Source organism: Salmo salar, chromosome 04, assembly GCF_965601325.2.
Source record: "Salmo salar chromosome 04, fSalSal1, whole genome shotgun sequence".
Taxonomy (NCBI): Eukaryota; Metazoa; Chordata; class Actinopteri; order Salmoniformes; family Salmonidae; genus Salmo; species Salmo salar.
This window is the reverse complement of record NC_138294.1, coordinates 42509366-42515447: the sequence shown is the minus strand read 5'-3', so window position 1 is coordinate 42515447 and position 6082 is coordinate 42509366.

The window sequence follows — 6082 nt, the reverse complement described above, 5'->3', positions numbered from 1 at the left end:
TGAACCTCATGAGGGCAGTGGCAGGATATGACTGGGGGTCGGATAGACAAACACTGTTGTGTATTTATCAGGCATTGATCAGGTCATTTTTGGATTGTGGGTGCTTTGTATATGGTTCAGCAGCCAGAACGGAACTACAGCGTCTGGAAAAGGATACGGTCAAGGGCCCTGAGATTGTGTGTGAGTGCCTTCAGGATGACACCTGTTGAGGCATTGCAGGTGAATAGAGGGGAACTGCCACTGAGGATAAGGTGGGACAAACTTGCAATAGCGTACTGGGTGACATTGAAAGGGAGTTCAGAAGGATATCCTGCGGTCACGGCAAATGGGAATGTTGGGAGCGAAGAGTGGGTAAGCAGAGGGCAATTGGGCAAAAAGTGGTAGAATATGGACTGGGGGAGAACGAGATAGGGCCGGCAAATGCATTGGGGAAGGTTCCTCCATGGCTGTTTCCGAAACCAAGTGTAGATGTGGATATGATTGAGGGTAGAAGAGAATGAGGTGAGGTGAGGACATGAGACGGTGTGTGGAGAGATCTATAGATAATTGGTTATTTTTGTTTTTAAGGAGATACAGTATACAGATGGATCAAAGGATCCAATCAGTGTTAGGGTCGGGGCAGGGGTGTATATCCCAGATTTCAATGTTAGAGTATGGAAGCAATTAACTGATTATATGTCAGTTTATACGGCCGAGTTGATGGCCATGATTATAGGTTTGAGATGGGTAGAGGAGGTGAAACCACTCAGAGTGATGATCTGTTCTGATTCGGCTGCAGTGTTGAGTAGTGAGAAGACAGGTAGGTCGGATAGGGGAGACTTGTTTGTGGAGATGACTGAGCTGTTAATGGGATTGGAGAGGATGGGAGTTGGGTTCCCGCCCATGTGGGTGTGGAAAGTAATGAGAAGGCTGATGTAGTGGCTAACAGTGCAGTGAGGACAGATGGGGTAGATATTCAGGTCCCGATGGACAGTAGGGAAGTCAAGTCCTTGATCCGGGCCAAAGGGCTCGATCTTTGGCAAAGGGAGTTGAATGCTAGTAGTAAGGAGAGGTCATTTGATCGCGTGCACCGGTCAGTAAAGGAAGAGGTGGGTAGTATGGGATGTAGGAGAGAGGAAGTTGTGTGGAGTAGACTACAGTTTGGGCAAACAAGTTTGAATGCCACGTTGTGGATGATAGGGAGACATGAAACAGGTTTGTGTGATGAGTGTTCAGTTGAGGAAACGGTAGAGCATGTGTTGATATTTTGTGAATACTGAGGTAGATAGCGAGAGATTGTGTGAAAGGGTTAGAGAGGCTGGCCGGGGTTGGAGTTTGGGTGGTGTAGTGGGGGGAGGAAAGGGAAGGAAAGTGGTGTCTAGGGCTCTATTTCACTTTCTTAGAGGAACAGGACAAATGAAGAGAATTTAATGTACGTAGGCCGTGACTGGCCTCACACTCCAGTACAGTAGGTGGCGGTTTATGCACCTTAAAAGCTGGATGCGATCCGCCAATCTCAAAGAAGAAGAAGAAGAAGCTGAAGAAGAAGGTTTGGTTGTTTAGTAACAAAACTAACGTGTGCACAACTATTGGCAAAACAGACAGGGTTGGCTTAGATTGTTGATAACATGTTAACTATATTTAATCTACAATGTTAAAAACATGAATAAAATTGCACAATGAGCACTTTTCTCTCAAATACATCTCTCAAATACATTGGAATTGTAAGTAAGCATTTCACGGTAAGGTCTACACCTGTTGTATTCAATTTGATAGTTGTTGGTTAGCAATCTAGCAAATTTTTGGCCATATTATCATACACGTGACATCAATCAAAACACCTCAAAATAAGACATGGTATCAAGAACAAGATCTAACGAGCTGAAATGAGACACTTATGATTCACCACATGGCAGTTTCTTGTCATTGTTGCTAGCTATCTGGTCCCCAGAACCATAACAGCACACGGCCTTCTTCCCCTTTGAAGCGTGCACATCGTTTCAATGATGTTGTCAGCTAACCCATACACCCGTACAAATCTGACAAAAGCCGTATCCCATCTAGCACAGATTATCCATTATATTGACCAGATTGTCTATGTCCTGAAGATGGAAGCCAGTTGGGAGGAGGCGATATCAGGTGGGACCATTCTAGCCAATGACTGTTCAACGTTGCTCTGACTAATCGGAATCTATGCTTCAAGATTGTTTTGATCACGCGGACTGGGAAATATTCCCCTGTGACGATTAGAACTTATCCAAATCAAAAACCGTGGATAGATAGCAGAATTCACTCAAATCTGAACGTGCAAACCACCGCATTTAACCAAGGCAAGGTGACTGGGAACATGGACGTGTACAAACAGACCAGTTATGACCACCGTAAGACAATCAAAGAGTCAAAATGACAGTACAGGGACAAAGTCGAGTCGCAATTAAACGGCTCCGACACGAGACGTATGTGGCAGGGACTCCAGACAATCAAGGATTCTAAAGGGAAAGCCAGCCATGTCGCAGACATCGACGCCTCGCTCCCGGACAAGCTAAACACCTTCTTCACCCATTTTGAGGCCCCCGCCACTCACAAGGACTGTGTGCTCTCATTATCTGTAGCCAACGTGAGTAAGACATTAAAAGCGTGTTAACCCTCACAAGGCTTCCGGCCCAGAAGGCATCCCAAGCCGTGCCCTCAGAGCATGTGAAGACCAGCTAGCAGGAGTGTTTACAGACATATTCAATCTCTCCCTATCCCAGTCTTTTGGCCCCACTTGCTTCAAGATGTCCACCATTGTTCATGTAACAAAGAAAGCGGAGGTAACTGAACTAAATGACTATCACCCCGTACCACTCACTTCTGTCATCATGAAGTACTAGCTAAGGAAGACACTAGTTAAGGATCATATCACCTCCACCTTACCCGACACCCTAGACCCACTACAACGCTTTTTATTGACTATAGCTCAGCCTTCAACACCTTAGTGCCCTTCAAGCTCATCACTAAGCTCAGGGCCCTGTGCAACTAGATCCTAGACTTCCCGATGGGCCGACCCCAGGTGGTGCAGGTAGGCAACTACATCTCTGCCTCGTTGATCCTCAACATGGGGGGCCCACAGGGGTGCATGCTCAATCCCCTCCTGTACTCCCTGTTCACCCACTGCGTGGCCATGCACATTTCCAACTCAATCATTAAGTTTTCTTAGACCTGATTACCAGCAATGACAAGACAGCCTACGGGGCAGAGGTGAGGGCCCTGGTGGAGTGGTGCCAGGAAAATAACCTCTCCCTCAACGTCAACAAAACAAAGGAGCTGATCATGGATACAGGAGAGAGCACGCCCCCATCCACATCGACGGAGCCGCAGCGGAGAGGGTCAAAAGCTTCATGTTCCTCAGCGTGCACATCACTGAGGACCTGAAACGGTCCCTCCACACTGACAGCATGGTGAAGAACGTGCAACAGCGCCTCTTCAATCTCAGGGGGCTGAAGAAATTCAGATTTGCACCTAAGACCCTCACAAATTTCTACAGATGCACCATGAAATGCATTCTGTCGAGCTGTATCACCGACTGGTATGGCAAATGCAATGCCCGCAACCGCAGGGCTCTCCAGAGGGTGTTGTGTTCAGACCAACACATCACCGGGGGCACATTGCCAGCCCTCCAGGACATGTAAAGCACCAGGTGTCACAGGAAGGCCAAGAAGATCATCAAGGACCTCAGCCACCCGAGCCACTGCCTGTTCACCCTGTTATCATCTAGAAGGCGAGGTCAGTACAGGTGCATCAAAGCTGGGACCGAGAGACTGAAAAACAGCTTCCATCTCAAGGCCATCAGACTGTTAAACAGCCATCACTAACATTGAGGTGCTGCTGCACAACATACTGACTCAAATCTCTGGCCACTTTAATAATTAAAAATTGGATGTATCACTAGTCACTTTAAACAATGCCACTTTATATAATGTTTACATACCCTACATTACTAATCTCATATGTATATACTGTACTCTATACCATCTAAATCAAATCAAACAAAAATTATAAAGCCCTTCTTACATCATCTGATATCTCAAAGTGCTGTACAGACCCCCAGCCTAAAACCCCAAACAGCAAGCAGTGCAGGTGTAGAAGCACGGTGGCTAGGAAAAACTCCCTAGAAAGGCCAGAACCTTGGAAGAAACCAAGAGAGGAACCAGGCTATGAGGGGTTGCCAGTCCTCTTCTGGCTGTGGAGATTATAACAGAACATGGCCAAGATGTTCAAATGTTCATAGATGACCAGCAGGGTCAAATAAAAATAATCACAGTGGTTGTCGAGGGTGCAACAGGTCAGCACCTCAGGAGTAAATGTCAGCTGCCTTTTCATAGCCGATCATTCAGAATATCTCTACCGCTCCTGCTGTCTCTAGAGAGTTGAAAACAGCAGGTCTGGGACAGGTAGCACGTCCGGTGAACAGGTCAGGGTTCCATAGCCGCAGGCAGAACAGTTCAAACTGGAGCAGCAGCACGGCCAGGTGGACTGGGGACAGCAAGGAGTCTACTGCATCTTGCCTACGGCCATCGCTCATCCATATGTACATATTCTTATTAATTCCTTTACACTTGTGTGTATAAGGTAGTTTCTGTGAAATTGTTAGATTACTTGTTAGATATTACTGCACGGTCGGAACTAGAAGCACAAGCATTTCGCTACACTCGCATTAACATCTGATAACCATGTGTATGTGACCAATACAAGTTTGATTTGATAACACATTAGAAACATCTATGTACAGTGTTTGCAAATGTAGAAGAGTAGATTGAGGTAAGGCAATAAATAGGCCATAGAGGTGAAATAATTACAATTTAGCATTAACACTGGAGTGATAGATGGGCAGATGATGATGTGCAAGTAGAGATACTGGGGTGCAAAAGAGCAAGAGGGTAAGTAATAATATGGGGATGAGGAGGATGGGTGTGCTATTTACAGATTGGCTGTGTACAGGTACAGCTGCTCTGATAGCTGATGCTTAAAGTTAGAGAGGGAGATAAAAGACTCCAGCTTCAGTGATTTTTGCAATTCGTTCCAGTCATTGTAGGGATACCCATGGTGCTGGAGATCAGAAGTGTCTGGTGAGAGAAAGGCAGGTTGAGGTTGCCAGTAGTTCAGAAGGTATCGTATGCTGAGGCAGTGAAGAGAGTAGTAGAGGAAGATGGGTTCAGGGCGAGGGATCCTAAAAGGCTCCCTGTGACTAGGCCGAGGCCAATAGAGTGATCGCAATAACATGTGCTTCAGTAAGGTAGCCATGGTTATCAACTGTACAGCATAAAAGGAACATAAATCACAGTAAATAGATGTTGTGGTGGCAGCTGCAGAGAAGTACTTGTGTGTACGAGATTTTACTGCAGAAGAGTTACAAGATGTGTTGGACAATAGTGTCCCGTCCTCCCAGGCTGCCAGCCTAGTGTAGAATCAGATAGGGACAAGTAGTGGAATAATGGTGAGGTTTTAATGGGTGTAGGGTCCGTTGGTATGGCAATTTTCTTCCCTCTTCCCTATCTTTTGTCACTTCCCTTTTTGTGTCACAAAGTGTAATGAATTCACACTCCAGAACAGTAGGCGGAAACACAGGGCAAGAGAAGAGAAATAGATAAACACTCCAGTCCAGTAGGTACGATGAATCCACCTTTCAGTTGGTTGTGATCCGCTAATACAAATTTAAAGAAGAATATGTCCACAGCGATAACAATGGCCAGATATTTCGCCGGATATATAAATGTGAAGCATCCGTTTTGCGTTTCCACTCACTACCAAATTTGGTGAAGAGAGGAAGCTTGCAGTGGAAGAAGACGGTGTAGGATTAATTTTGGCCAACTGCACATTTTCTCCTCGATTTAAATATGAGATCTCAATAGAGTTTTCTGTTTCCGAAACTAAAATCTGTAACAAACAGAGTGGACTACGCTTTGTAAACTTTACCCTTTGCAACTTTTTACAAAAATGCCGTTGTTTAGAAGGAGTGCAAGGGCGAATATAGTTATTGCACAAGCGCACTTCACAGAGTAGGTGGTAATATGCAAATAATGCTAGAATGCGCCAATAGGATCTCGCTCTCTCGTGCTTCGCT